Below are 15,372 nucleotides of genomic sequence, written 5' to 3'. Positions count from 1 at the left end.
GTCTCAACATCTGGCCACTTTGTGGACTCTGCCACCTGCAGTTACTCCATGATTCCTTTGGTCTGATATGTATGTTGGCTATGAAAAATCACAGCATGTAAAAATAAAAAGTGTTTCTCAGAATCTGGATGTTTACATTTATTTCAATCTGGAATTCCAGACTTGGTGCGGCTTACTATTATAATATGTCAGCATCTCCAAGACAGAATTCAAATGGAATTTACTAAAATTGCTTCACCTTTACAGTTGCTTGTTAATATATAGTTTTCAAGTGGTATCAACTACTTGCCTAAAGCTTTACAAGAACAGTTATTTTCAAGGTTTTTTCATATTACTTGCTTCACTAATAGAAACCTGCATTTTAATAACGTATTATTGTTGTGCTTTTAAACATTCAAGGTGCCGACGAAGAGTTGTAAACTGTGAAGTAACTACTATGGAACAGATTAAGTAAAGCACTGAAGGCGGATGATTTTCAAAATAGAGAGGGTGTATGTGGTGAGTGTTTCATACTTCTTTTAAAAAAATTCCATCATTCAGTATTACAAAAAGCTCTATTTATCACTCTTATTTTTTTGAATTAGGGTTCAAGATAAACTCTGCAGTTGTGTGTACTAAAAGGTATACCAGTGACAAATGTTCTCTGTAATCACACTACTCATTGTATGTTATACCATTTTAGCCATGGCATACCTCTGTATTTAATATTCATGTGTCACCCGTCAGCACCTGCCTTTGAAAATATCTTTTACAATTAATTCATTTCACAAGAAATTATATACATTTTCATTCTCCCCTATGGATTATGAAATGTTTAAATTACCCTCCTGGAATCTATATCCTATTATAATGAGATTTTTTGAATTTATATGTTATATGCAATTATAAAAGCAATATGGATTGAAAGAATATTCTGAATGACTGGAGAACAAATACAGTATTGTTGAATAATCTTGTGGGGTAGATCAGTCTATAGCCTTGGTTCTTCTCAGGGTGGGTTGCTGTGGCAACCGCCCCAGCTCACTTTAATTTCCACCCCCCTAAAGCTCACTTCAAGAGCTATACCCAGCATGGGCCAAGCTTAAAAGCAGACAGATATGGGGAGAAGTGTGCTCGTGAACTGCTCTTTTAAGATAGGGCTGTGGTAGAGAAGAGCTAAAGGAGGATTGGGGTGGAGATGGACTCTGGACAATTGAAACCAAGTCACCTAGGGTTAGGATGTATACACTTTGGGGTTATTTTCAATATAATCCCAAATTCTCCCCTGGCTCTCTATAATTTAAACCTCACTTTTATAGTGTGAATTGGCAGCCTCATTTCTTTTAAGGAAATAAACATTTGACTATCTCTCCAAATGGAGAAAAAAAAGAACTTGGATAATTACTGAAGGGGGATGTTAACTGAGCTCACCATGAAATAATCATACTCATAAGGGAAAGAGACACTTGGCTGCTCCTCAGCCCTTGGTAAGGTTATGGAAGGGTTGATTATTCCAATAATTGCACCTCCTGTTGTGCATTTTTTGTTTAATTCAGATGTAGGTTTCAGGTGGAGGGCTGGGAAATGGCGCAAGATTTTCTGTTTCCTGTTGTCAGCAGGCCTGTGCCTAACAGGAACCCTTAATCTTACCTTCCTGGAAGAAATCCAAAGGGGATTTGCCGCCAATTATTGGCTGTTTGTAACACATGTTTCTAAAATATGGTCTGGAGGTGATGGTGTTTCACTGTAAATTATACTGAATTCTAAATTATACAGGAAGATTCTTCAGGTGTTACAAAAGCTATTTTTATTTGTCTGCTAAAATGTTCTCTACGGAGTTTCAAGATACAGGAAACAATTTTGACTCCTATAGAGTCTGTCTATGTAGTATTGAAGCCCCCCTTTTAAGATGAAGGTGCCTTATTCTTTGCTTCAAGGATCACTGCTCCAACTGAGAAAATAAACTTGGCACAATTTGTGAGTATCAGTCCCTAGTATAAGGTCATGTCTATTTAAAGACTGGGCCCTAATAACCTAAATATGTAGACGATGCACAGGAATATGAAGCCACTGTATATATTCCTTTTGGCATCTTCATTCTCTGATTTCAGGTTATTGAGCCAAAGTAGTGTCGACCTTTGGCCTATCAAGCTGAGATGGTGGCTTTTGAGAAGTTTTAACAATACTTTTCTGCAGTTCTCCTCCAAAGAAATAAAGTACGCAGAAGGGTGCCCAATTGCAGTGGCTGAGATTAGAATTTTGCTCACTTTACTTACATACACTATGGTTGTTTTCACATGATTCTCTCACCACATTTAGTGGTTTTGTGCTGTGTGTTTGGAAACCTACCAAGATCAAATGATATGCAGGGAGATTCCTATTGCTGCATATCATTTGCTCTGAACGCACAGCTTTAAATTAACCTCCTTGTAGCCTTGTTCAGAATGTTTGGAAATTAGCTGCATTAAAATACAGTTCCTGCAGAAGGGATTTAGCAGGTACACAGGAACATAGGAAAGTGCCTCATACGGAGTCAGACCATTGGTTCATCTAGCTCAGTATTGTCTACATTGACTTGTTGTGGCTCCACAAGGCAGCACCGTCCCTTGGGGAATGGAGGGCTCGGGCAGAAGGGGCCAGCCCCCTGCTGCATCTGACATCAGGGGGTGCCAGATGCAGCAGGGGGCGTGGCCTCACTCTGAAACAGGGCCGCGCGCCCCATTTCAGAGCAAATGCCAGCCAGCACTGCATATGCAGTGTGGCCGGGAGCTGCTCTGCCTGCCAGGAGAGCAGCTCCTGGCCACGCTGCGAATGCAGCGCTGCCGGTATTTGCTCTGAAATGGAGCACATGGCTTTGTTTCAGAGCGAAGCCATGCCCCCTGCATCAGGCTTGCTTACCCCCCTCCCCCAGGCAAGCACACATGGTGGCGACCTATGGTCAGGCCTGCCACAAGGTTTCAGGCAGGAGTCTCTTCTAGCCCTATGTGGAGATGCCAAGGACTGAACCTGGGACCTTTTGCAGTCAAAGGATCTGCTCTACCAGTGATGATATTTCATCAAGCTGGTGGCTATTAATAACCTTCAGAGATAACACTGATTTCCCATCAGTAAAAAAATGGGCACGAGGGAAACGCGTAGAATCCTTTCCTCCTCTGTATCCACCATCAACTTACATATACAAACCAGTTCCCACCTCTTGATCACACTGGACACTATCTTGTACTTTGAACATAAGAACATAAGAACAGCCCTGCTGGTTTAGGTCCTAGGCCCCTCTAGTCCAGCATCCTGTTTCACACAGTGGCCCACCAGATGCCTCAGAGAAGCCAACAGGCAAGAGGGGAAGACATGCCCTCTCTCTTGCTGTAGTTCCAGCACAATTGGTATTGAGAGGCATCTTGCCTCTGAGGCTGGAGGCGGCCTATAGCCACCAGTCTAGTAGCCATTGATAGACTGCTACTCCATGAATTTGTCTAAGCCCCTTTTAAAGCCATCCAAGCTAGTAGTCATCATCACATCCCATGGCAGATAATTCCATAGATTAATTATACTTTGGGGACGTGCACACTCTAGAAGCCTAGAATTACCAAGACATGGGGATGTCAATGCATCTCTGTATGTTTATAGTGGGATGCATCACCTCCACCAAAAGCAGGGTAATGGTAGGCCATTGTCAGCTCTCTGTCTCTCTCTCTTTGTGCTTGGATTACTTGTTTGAAGGTAAGCTAGCCACAAATGTACAGACTGTGCTATGTGGGATGTATTCTCTCTTCCTGTCATAGCCAGGCCCCTGTCTCCATTCATATTTGTCTGGGCCTCAGTCTCCATTCAGGTTGTTCTCCCTGGAGGCAGTCAGGCTATAAAGGAACAGACTGTCCTATGAAGCTGAAAGAAGGTATAACCTTCCCCAGTGCTACCCAACTACTCTGAAAGCGAATGGAGAGCCTGTCCAGGGAGAAGGAGAATGCTACCAAAATATGGATGGCACTTTACTAGTTTGCTCATCAGAATGCCTGGCTGAGAATCCACTAAAATGGAAATGGCTGAGGATCCACTAAAATATGGGAGGTTCTGCTTCCTCAAGTTAAAGAATCTGTTTGTCTCCGACTGCATGTCTGAGACAAAGAAAAGATACCAAAGAGCTTTTGGCGCAACATAGTGGTGAGCAACATACACACACACACACTCCATTTGAATATCTATCTCTATCTGTCTAGATAATTCTATCTATATATAGAAGTATATATATATGTGTGTGTGTATGTGTATGTGACGCTTTTGAACTTGGTGCTGGAGAAGACTTTTGAGGAAACCATGGGCAGCCAGGAAAACAAACAAATGGATCATAGAACAAATCAATTCAGAATTTTCACTCAAGGCACAAATGACCAGGCTCAAACTATCATACTTTGGACACATGATGTGAAGATCCAGCTCCCTTGAGAAGTCCATAATACTGGGAAAAGTTGAAGGAAAGAGAAGAAGACAACCAGCAGCAAGGCGGATGGACTTGATTACGACAGCAATGAATGTACCACTGAGAGACCTTAAATGCCAAGTTGAAGACAGATCATCCTGGAGAGAATCTATCTATGTGGTCGCTAAAAGTCGACACTGACTTGACGACATACATATATTCAGTAATCCAAAAACCTTTAGTTTAAAATGAGAGTAAAGCTGCTTACATTTTCACTTGCGCTCTAAATGAATGATAAATTCAAGTTAAGGTGCCCATCTTAACTTCCATGCCATAGAAGCTTTGTACAGTCTGGTATATTATGATGGCTTTAGAAATGAGGCTCTATGCACCCACACTTTGCCATGATCAGAGATGCATGAGGCAGAAATTCATCAGGGACATCTCTAGGAAATTAGGGAAATGGAACCTGTTAAATGTTTGTCTGGATGAACGCCTTCCCAGCCCAAGGTCCAACTGAAAAACCAGGGCAAAGTGTATGTGCATGGAGCCTCATTTCTAAAGCCATCATCATATACCAGACTGTACAAAGTCTTTACAGCTTATATAGCAGGTAGTTAAGATAGGCACTTTCACTTGCAATTTCCATTCTTTTTAGGGCATGAGTGAAAATGTAAAGCCGCTTCACTCTCATTTTAAATGAGAGTTTTTGGATTACTGAAGTTCCAGGTGTTTTAAAAAGGAAAATATAATTAGATACTATGGGGGAAAGCTTATCCAAACCACATTCTGTTCCTAATGCAGAATGCTAAAAACTTTGTAAAACCTTCAGCTAAGATAAAGTCACACTCCCTCCACTACCCCCACTGCCTGAAAAAAACACCAGTAAATTAAATTAGTGGATTCATTAATAGTGACAATGTGATCCCATCTCATGATTATTCAGCAGTGAATAAGGACACAACAAGAAGCAGGTAATCTGTGTTCACTTTCAATCTGTATTTCATTTCTTCCTATGATCAGGCCCCTGTGTGTGCTATGTTTTTCTTGGAAAGTAAGCTCCATGGTAGACATGCATTTCATGTCAAGTCTAGTTGGCCCTCACCAGTTTCTTGTGTTAATGTTAATGAGCCATCCTAAGGTCTATTGTCATGCCAAAAGGAGCATCTAAGCATTATATGAGGAAAAAATAACAAGCTTGATCCATCAGCTTTTTGGTTATCATCTCACACTGTACAGGAGGAGGCAATGGTAAACCCCTCCTGTATTTTACCAAAGACAACCACAGGGTTCTGCCAGGAGTCGACACCGACTCAACGGCACACTTTAACGTTAGGAGAGATAAGAACATGCTTAACCTTCTTATTAAAGCAATGGGAGTTAGGGAAAGTTCATATATGTACATTCATTACTCCTGGCTTCAACTTTAAGTCTTCACTTCCGTGTGTAAAACATCCATCATAGATCAAATACCACCTCACATAATTTTAGGCAGAATCCTTTTCAGAGCCACTCATACATTCAGCTGTGAGTCATCAAGTGATGCATTATTGGTATACAAGCATATGTGGGTCAGGACTTGGAAATGTTTTCGGTGGGATAGTGGCTTATGTGGTACATTACAACTACAATCGTCTTAGGGCCAGTTCAGGCGATACTTTGCTCACAAGGCCCACTGCACATGATAAGGATGTGCATGCTCCATTAACCTACACATTCTTCACCCTTCCCTAATGGTGAGTGCTAGACATATTCGTTTACACTAGTATTTTCTGGTGTATGTAGGAGGGTGGTATGAACAAAGTTTTCCTCCACCACACTCCCCACAGTTAGGGAGAGATGCCCCTGTGCACTGGGAGGGAGGGAGGGAGGGTGTGCACACTCATAGAAGCATGCATGTTCTTATCATGTGTGGTAGACCGGGTGGGTGAAGTCACTGAAGCTCTTCTCACAATTGATGAGAAGAGCTTCTTCCAGGTCTGTGAGGAGAGTGGGCTTAGCCAGCCCTGGGTGGCCGGATTGGCCATCCACATGACTACTGGCTCTGTCATGGAGCAGGTGGGGACTGTGGGGATCTGGGGCCGCATGGCCCCCGGAAGTTCCAGGATGCCCCGTGCAAATGCGCGGGGCATCCTGGAGAGACCCTTGAGCCCAGGAGGCTGCTTGCAGCTTCCCGGTCGGGGTCTGCTCGTGTGTTGCCGCATGCATGGTGACACACGGGCAACCAAATGAGGCGAATGGAGTGCTTGCTCTGTTAACCTCATTTAACAGGAGGGGAAATTATGTGGGCTAGCCACCTTGGGAGCACCGGGCTCGCCTGGTGGTTCCCACGATCCCTGGAAAGCGGGCTAAACTCCCTTAGCCTTCTTTCCAGTGATCGTGGGAATAGCCTCATTGTCTACAGCAGATCATCTGAGTTCAGGGTTAAGGGTATATACTGATGCTGAAAGGCCCAGAGGAACTAAGGGGTATCAGACCTCACAGCTGCTGACATCCTGTCTAAGGAAGCACCAGTGCTTCTAATAAAGTGCCCGTGCTGTGTGGGTCCGGCTACTGTGTTCTACATGCAGTGCCTGTGCCTGTAGGGCAGGTGCTTGGAAGTGCTCCCTGTGAGACAGAGGTCAGTTCCCGAGCCTTGCACAGCCATCAGGACCTAGCTGTGGTTCCTGAAGAGCACTTCTGGTTGCAGGGGAGATCTACAAAGATCCCCAGCCCCCTCATAGTGTGCAGTTCTGCTGGAGCATCTGTGCACACCAGTACTTCATTAGAAACATGCCTACTTCCTCAGCCAGGATGGTGCAACATGTGATTTGTTTGGAGTGTTTATTAGATCATTACAACATACTTGCCATGTCTGCACAATCACATTGTGCTTATATGTGTAAAAGAAAGGGAACAAAAGCTAGTAATGATAACCTGTAAATAACAACACTGGTGGACATAATTTTCACACAGCACATAATTAATCTATGGAATTCTCTGCCATGGGATGTGGTGATGGCCACTAGCTTGGATTGCTTTAAAAGGGACTTAGACAGATTAATGGAGGGCAGGTCTATCAGTGGCTACTAGTCTGGTGGCTGTGGGCCACCTCCAGCCTCAGAGGCAAGATGCTTCTGAATACCAGTCGCAAGGGAGCAACAGCAGGATAGAGGGCATCCCTCACCTCTTGACTGTGGAATTCTCAGAGGCTTCTGTTGGGCTACCACGTGAAAGCTGCTGGACTGGATGGGCCTTGTGCCTGATCCAGCAGGGCTGTTCTTATGTTCTTAAGAATGTGTGGTATTATTAATTACCAAGAAATCCATACTGGACTGGATACTATGTAATGCTCTGGGTTTGGATTCTTCATGATTCTCCTTTGTTCCAAAAACATTGAGAACTAGTTCTTGGACTTAAGCTGCTGAGATATACAATAACAGTACAAATCACCTCCAAGTCTGTCATTATAGTTTCCCAGGGGTGTAGCTACTGTATAACTGAGCGTATTGGTTCAAAGAACCCAGGGGCCCCAGCTCCTGAGGGCCCCCCAGATCCACCCCTACCTATTTTCTTCATTATCTCCCACACTCCAAGGGGCCATCGGGGAGGGGGCAAACACGGGCCCCCTCTCCCATAGCTATGCCCCTGGAATTTCTAATATGGCATTGCACTTGCCAAATATGTTGTGTCTACCTGTAAAAATACTCAGATACCAAGCCTTTCTCTTAATACAGAGAATAGTGAATTAATTAAATGATGCCACTTGATTCTTGATTGGCTGGGCTACTTTGCATTTATGGTGTGCAATTATAATTGTTAATAGGGTGTGTTGAAGCATAATCCATTCCTCCATCTCATTATAGAGGCAGTATAATGCAGTGGCCAGAGTGTTGGATGTGGACAAGAGAAACCAAAGTTCAGTTTTTTCTTCCCTGCCATTGCACAGTACTTGAACACAGTTTTCCCATACCAAAGAGGGCAGCATGTTATGGAAATCATAGCAATTGTAAGAAAATGTCTGCAAGCAGAATCAGTCTCAGTCAAAGGAATGGACTTCTGCTCACTTTCTCTCCCTCCATAGATTCCTTAAGTCTCTCTCTCTCCCCTTATGCTACTATCTATAGTGCCATCTGTGTACCAGGTGCTGTACAAAACACTGAAAGTGATACTGTCTGGCCCAGAAGATTTACTATCTCTGTATATATTTTGGCAACATTTGGATAATGTATTGTGTATCACAGGAGTTTGTGGGGTTGTGGTTAAGAACTTAGAACTATTCTTAAATACGTTGCTCTACCATAGAGGTACATTGAGGTACATATGGACCCACCCATATACCCCAGAAACAGTTGGAAGCTTTCCCCTTCCCTGGTGGCATATATCTACCACCCAGAAAAGAACTTACCAGCAACATCAATTTATACTTAATTGGTAAGTTTATTCTCTAAACAATTAGCTACTCTTCCATTTTTCTTACTAAAGAGTTCTATGTAATTTAGAAGCTTACATAACATTTATGCCATCAGGAATATTTAATTGAAGATATACTTTTATCTGTATTCCCAAAAACATTGTAGGTAACTGTGTTGGTCCTCTAGGAAAAAAAATCCAAAAATAACAGTAGGGCAATATTTGTATTTTTTTAAGGTTTTTATCCTGCCCTTCAATGCAAGTGTTCCCTGGGTAGCTAAAACATCCAAAAAGATATAACCATAAAATCAGCTTAAACAACAAAACCACAATGTAGCAGACCAAAAAATACAGCAATCAGATTAAAAACAAACAAAAAGCCCATCAACTGGAAATGAAAAGCAAATTGTAGGGCCTGAGTCTGGGACCAGACAGACAGCAAAGTAGTTGCCAGGTCAGCTTCCCTGGGGAAGGCATTCCAAAGCTAGGCCTACCCTACAACTGAAAAAGGCTTTCTCTGGTCCCCACCCACATCACTTGGGGGTTGGAGGCACTTGAAGAAGAGTCTCAGAAGACAACCCTTAGTTTAGGAGTAGCTCTGTGTTGAAGAAAGCTGTTCATTTGTGTCATAGGTCCAACTCAAATGTCACAAAATAATGAGCAAGCTTTTGAGTTCCCCAGAACTCATCTTCAAGCTGGTTTTTAAACACACAGGGGCACACACACAGAGTAAGTGTGTGTGTGAGAGAAAGGGGGGGTGGGGGCGGCGAGGTTTCTGGACACTTAAAGCCATTCGGATTTTAGCTTTTTCATCATGCCCAGGGACACTTTTTCTTGCTCCCCTCCTTCCCTTCCCTCCCCACCCCCGAACATCCAGCTGAAGAAGAATTCTGGATAACGCAAAAGTTTGCTCCCAACTTCGTGACATTTTGATTGGTTCTAATAAAGATTTTACCCAATTATCACTTTTGGGTTTTGTCTGTTTTGTAGCTTTTATTCTCTGGAACTGACCCAGTAACAACTATTTATGACAACTTGAGATTGGGGGGGGGGGGGATCAGACTGGCTATTTGTGTAAATGTTAAGGCAAAAATAACACGTGCCAAGATATAATACATTCTCCCTTGCCACGTTCAAAGTAACGTGTCCCTCGCTTTTGAGCACAGTAATAAGCACCTCTCTTATTGTGTATTGGCGCCCCTCCCCCACACTCAATGTACAGCTCGGAAGGCAAATACCAAGCTGAGCCGACTCAAGATGTGCTAAAGAGACCAGTAATGGAGTTTAACAAGTGATCAGCGTTGCAGATAACACGCCTGAGTCAGAGAAAATGCGGTGGGTAGATCGCCCCCGTCCTTGAGTGGTCGTTTCAGGGGGGCCCAATCCACGCAGGGAGCGTTTCTTCAGATCTGCGTTGCAGCCAAAGGGTTAGGGCAATGTTGGGTTTTTGTGGTTTGGTTTTGCGCGGTTCCCGTCCGATGGGGTAGGTAATGTGGTGAATTGGCAGCACAGAAGAGTTTGTGAAGGCAAAGAGTATTCCTGTGCGTTCAGGGCACTGGGAATCGCGAGCTGCAGCGAGAAAAGGCGAGTGTCTAATCTGAAGGGTATGACTGAAACCTAGGAAAGGAACAGGGAATAGTTATTTTGTCTAACCGGCTGCCCTCCTCGCAAAACGTAGCTGTGCCTCTCTGGCTCTGTGTGTGTGTGTGTGTTTATTTGCATCTCCCCAAACTTTAGCATCCCGATTGTTCCCCTGGAGTCCGCGTGCCTGTTTCCTGTGCAGCTTGGAGCAGACCAGGGTAAGTGAAGTCTCGGAGACGGAAGCCTAATGAGTTTGGGAAGTAGGGTTGGTTTACAGACCGAAACTCCGGGGGAGGGAGGGGGGGGGGAAAGGCGTCCAAAGGTGCAAAAGAGATGGAGGGGGAGAGGAAATGTCAGAAGCCGCGATAAAAATACACCCGCCTGCCTCGCAAAGCATCACATCCCAGCTAAGGCTTTGGTTGTGGAAATGTTGCTAAACTGATCGGAAAGTTGGGCTGGCCTGACAGCGTGGAGGGAGCTCTGCTGCCTGAAACCAGGAAGACGACCGACAGCGGACTTTCTCTTGCGTCGCACGCCTTTCTTTGCAGTTTCTTCTTCGGCATCATCGTCTCCGACTGCTTCGCAGCCCTGATCCCCAATACTGCTCAGCCGAAGTGCGCTTGGATTTGGATCCAAGAGCCCATCTGGCTTCGCCGCTCCCCTATCTGTAGACTCGCGGCTTAGCAGTCTATAGATTTCGCTGCTCACGAGTAGCAAAGACAATAAACCACAGGGCTAAGGCAAAGGAAGATGCCACGTTTTATAAGCATTTCAGCAGCATCTCTTTCTCCTCTACACCCGCTCGTCACCCATCCATCCATCCATCCATCCCACCATCCAAACAGCCCCCAGTGCTTTTGCAAGTATTGCCACTGGAGGACCCCCAGACGCCCTTTCTTTCTTTAACACCCAATCCCAGCGTGTTGCAGGGGTTGCTATGGCTGTTTGTGGCCAGGAAGACTTCTCCCCGGACGGTTCCAGCAGTGATCTTGCGCGTCCTCTTTTTGCTCCTATCCTAACCTTCCCTGGGGAGCGGGGAGGGAAAGGAGATGTGCATCCCCTATTACCGCGGTTGCTGGGTTGTGTATAATAAAGGATTGTCATTAGGGTCGCTCCGTGGCATATGTCATTCCCCCAACTCTCCTAACCTGCCCCCCTCCCGCGGTAAAAAACTAAAATTAGCAAAATGTCAGGCATGGCAAGATTGATTCAGCCAAGATGCAATTATCATTTAAAAAGTGCTTGATTGAGGTGCCTGATGTTGGGTGATTTATTCTGCATACCATATACATAATTAAAGTAGGGTAGTGGAGTAATTTATCAATCTCGTTTAGACTGGAGAAAGGGGCAAGGGAGAAGGAGCTTTGCCGCCGCCTGCCTCTGCCTCCTCGTCGGCTCTGCGAGTCGCTGGTCTCTCTCTGTTTGTTTTATTAAAACGCTTTCGGGAGGTGATCCCGCCCCCTTTTTGCAAGAGTGAAACTGATTATTTCTCCAGCTCGGCAGGAGAGAGTCAGTCGTTTGGGATTGTGGGAGAGAGAGAGAGAGAGAGAGAGAGAGAGAGAGAAAAGAGGGAGGACAGAAGGAAGAGAAGCTTCTTCGCCGGGCGTGTAGTTTTGAGTCCTCCTTTCCCTGCCTCTCTGTTCCCCCCCTTCCTCCGAGCCGCGATGTTACAAAGCCTGTGAGCTGTTCTTTTCCCATTCGCCTCCTGTCACTTCCTTCCTGGACGCTTTCAGGACGAGTCCGCTTACTTTTAATCCGACCAGCAGCACAGGCACTTTCGCCTCCTGCACACTAGATACACACACGCGCGCACACACGCACACACAAACACACCAGATAGCTTCTGGCTGCTCATTGGATTGATTTTCAAGGTTGTGTGTGTGCGCGCGCGCGTATGTGCGTGTGTGTGGGGGTATATGTGTGTGTGGTTGAAGGAGGCTGCATGTTGAACCAGGTGGTGAACATCTTACAAGGCTGGAAGAACTAAAGGCTTTATTTCTTCTTCTTCTTCTTCTTCCCCCCCACTCTCCTCAGTGTGTCTGTCTCTCTTGTTCCCAAGAAGGGAAAATATCTCAAGGACTAGCCTGATCATCCAAACGTTTGCAATGTAAGTACACGTGCAATTAAATCTAGAAGTAAAATAGATTTGTATCTTCTCAGCCCTGTGATGCCTAATGTTTCCCATTCAGGCATTGCAATGTATGTGGCAGCAGGTTAACCTGTACTGGGAATGTGCGTGGCATAGACATATTGTCCTTGTGTAATCAATGGCTGTAAAGTAACTTTGCACTCATACCAACATCGTTGAGTTGCTTGCTGAGGATTTGTTCCCCCCCCCCCCTCCATCAGCTGCATGAGTGTTTAAAGTTTAATGAAGTTAGTTCACGTCATTGGTGTGTTTTGATATTGTGAAGTGCGCTCAGGTCTGTTTGTCTTTTAACATTTCACCAAATGCTTATGACCTTGGAGTACTTGCCCTGTGAGTTATCAAACAGGCCAGGGAAGAAATAAACTGGCATAAGAGCAAATGCCCTTTTCAACTTCATTGTGTGCAGGACGTCACTGTTGTTTTAATTCCTGGGTTTGAGAATGGCATCTCTCGAAGTGTGTGTGCTTCTTTTCATTTGCACACTTCATTTTGAGATGGAGGAACTGTGGACATTGTAATGGGAAAGCAAGTCATATTCTTTTTGTAATCTTTCCAACTTTAGCAGTAAGTTGAGCGAGACTTGGTCACTTCCTGGCAAACTGTATTTTACTATTTATTAACATTTCACCACGTTTAAGTTTGGTGTGAAAGAGCAAGAAGATCTATAGAGGATATTTGTTTCATTATGTAAATATAAAATAATGGTTCTGTTTAGTTTATAGGACCTATCTTAGTAGACTTAGGAAATCATGCAAGAATGAGGCTACTTTAATAATGCTGTTTGAAAATATAGTAAAATAGAACTTTGTGTTTTAATATTTATGTTTCTGGCAGATCTTTTACTATCTCTTCTTTAGGGTAGCACAGGTAGGATTAGAAACAAGATCTTTTAAAATAAAACATTTATAGTGTGTACTTCATACCTGCTACTGTTTTTAAGATAATTAAGCAGCAGAATGGCACTCTGCCAGTATTTCAGAGGTGGTCTATAGATTCCTAGCTAGAGATGATATGTATTTTAGTAGCACATATAAAATGAAACATAAAGGCCATTGTCTTCAAAATATATCGGTTCCTTACAGTTGTTTTAATAAAGGATATAAAAGTGTCCAGCTGGCCAGTTACATTAGAGAAACATGTGAAGCCTGTTTTTCTTTCAGGGAACTTAACAGGGTATTGTGGTCACAGAGTAAAGATATTTATATATGGTATAATGAAACCGTAAGGCATAGAAGAAGCAAGGCACCTGTGAACCAGTATCTCTATTTTACAGACTGATTTCAGGTTTACCCAGGCTACTTAGCAAATCTGATAAGTCCTCTATTAAAGTTTAAGGCTGCTTTTATATAATACTGACATGAATATGTTTCTTTTATTGGCAGTTGTTGACAATACTACAATGTGCATCTTTTGGAACACTCATGTGTTTCCCCCTATACTTGAATGACCGTTATATCCATTTGTAATATTGTATGAGATTACTCACTGCCACTGGGAGTATTGGGATAGATTTCACTGCGTAAACCTTCCAGATTTGGAAAGTTTGTATTCTTGTGGAATGCTTAGATTGTATCACTTTGTTTTCAAGATCAGTTCATTACAGTATATGATATTTAACATTACATTATCAGTTTTAGAGGAATGGCTATTTGCTCATGCAAACCTTTATATGAGTTAGATCTTGCTGATCTGCTTGGATGACAAGTCATATGAATTAGTGAAGATTTCTGAGATCGAGCTCATAAATAGAAAGAAATATATTTAGGGCAGTTTCCCAGATGATATACATATTTGGAGTGCCAATTTATCTTTTCTGATAACTACAGATAGTTGGAATATGTTATCCCATGTGCATTCAGCTTATCTCCAAGTGTGTTAAACTGGAAAAGTTACATATATGTAGGCTTGGGTTCCAAAATGTATAGCTAGGTTTGCATTAGAAATATCATAGTAGAATGTGTAATATAAAGTTACGGGTCTGGGTTGCCCATTCAGAAATACTTTATATGTATAACAATGAAAGTATTATGCCATTACTGTAAAGACGTTTACTTAGAAATAAGTTGTAGACAATAAGTGATAATAAGCAGAAATCTACCGATTTCTTCAGTAGATGGTGAACTTTTTGTAAAACATCATATAAGCAGGTGTCTGTCTTTACATACCTATACTACTTATTCAGATATTTTTGGCATGTGATTTTAAAATTCTAGGTCTCTGTGTGTGTGTGTGTGTGTGTGTGTGTGTGTGTGTGTGTGTGTGTGTGTGTGTGTAAACAGAAATAAATTAGCAGTTCATTTAAAAATGCCTGAATTTCAGACTTCTATAAATTTGCTTTATCAAGAGCAGAAAAATAAGTAATTCTGCACATTCAATACAGTACACATCTACATGATAGTAAGTTTTATTGAAATCAATGGAATCTGCTTCCAAGTAAATTTATTTGTCAATGTAGTGTGAGACTTAAAATAATTTGTTAAAAGTTTGGTTGCTTTTAAAATTATATTTCTCACAAGTTCATTTGTCAGATATTTGGCTATATAGTCAATGGCATCCTTACTCCCCCACTTCTGATCTCCCACCCCCTCAAGAAGCAGATTTTTCAGTATTTTCAGCAGGTCATGATTTCATATATTGGGTGCCTGAAAGAGTGATCACTTTAATAACTTTCAGACTTGAACCTGTTGGACTTAGACCAACTTCTTAGCTATGCAGCTTAACCAAAATTAGAATAACATGGATTCGCGTGGTTTTAAAAACTCTCTGATTATTTCTATATGAGGATCACAAAGTTCTATTCATGGAAACAAAAATATTCCCTATATCATTTCTGCACATCATGGTGTATTTTCCC

The 15,372-nt window shown here is 42.9% G+C and overlaps 1 protein-coding gene across 20 annotated transcripts in view; it reads left to right on the top strand.

Moving 5' to 3' along the window:
• MEF2C (myocyte enhancer factor 2C) overlaps window positions 1-15,372 on the top strand; it is a 256,797-nt gene that overhangs the window by 17,294 nt on the left and 224,131 nt on the right. For 8 of the 20 annotated variants that reach the window (XM_053293566.1, XM_053293571.1, XM_053293568.1 and 5 more), the window contains exon 2: window positions 400-498. The gene's annotated coding sequence lies outside the window, so the exon portion shown is untranslated. Of the gene's footprint in view, window positions 1-399; window positions 499-10,101; window positions 10,124-10,567; window positions 10,588-11,903; window positions 12,477-12,981; window positions 13,083-15,372 lie in introns of those variants that run through there. The other 12 variants (XM_053293555.1, XM_053293548.1, XM_053293556.1 and 9 more) reach the window with 10 other exon arrangements.

The sequence above is a fragment of the Hemicordylus capensis genome, chromosome 2 (genome assembly GCF_027244095.1).
Source record: "Hemicordylus capensis ecotype Gifberg chromosome 2, rHemCap1.1.pri, whole genome shotgun sequence".
Lineage (NCBI taxonomy): Eukaryota > Metazoa > Chordata > Lepidosauria > Squamata > Cordylidae > Hemicordylus > Hemicordylus capensis.
The sequence above is the reverse complement of the archived record's forward strand: the minus strand, read 5'-3'. Positions and strand labels throughout refer to the sequence as shown.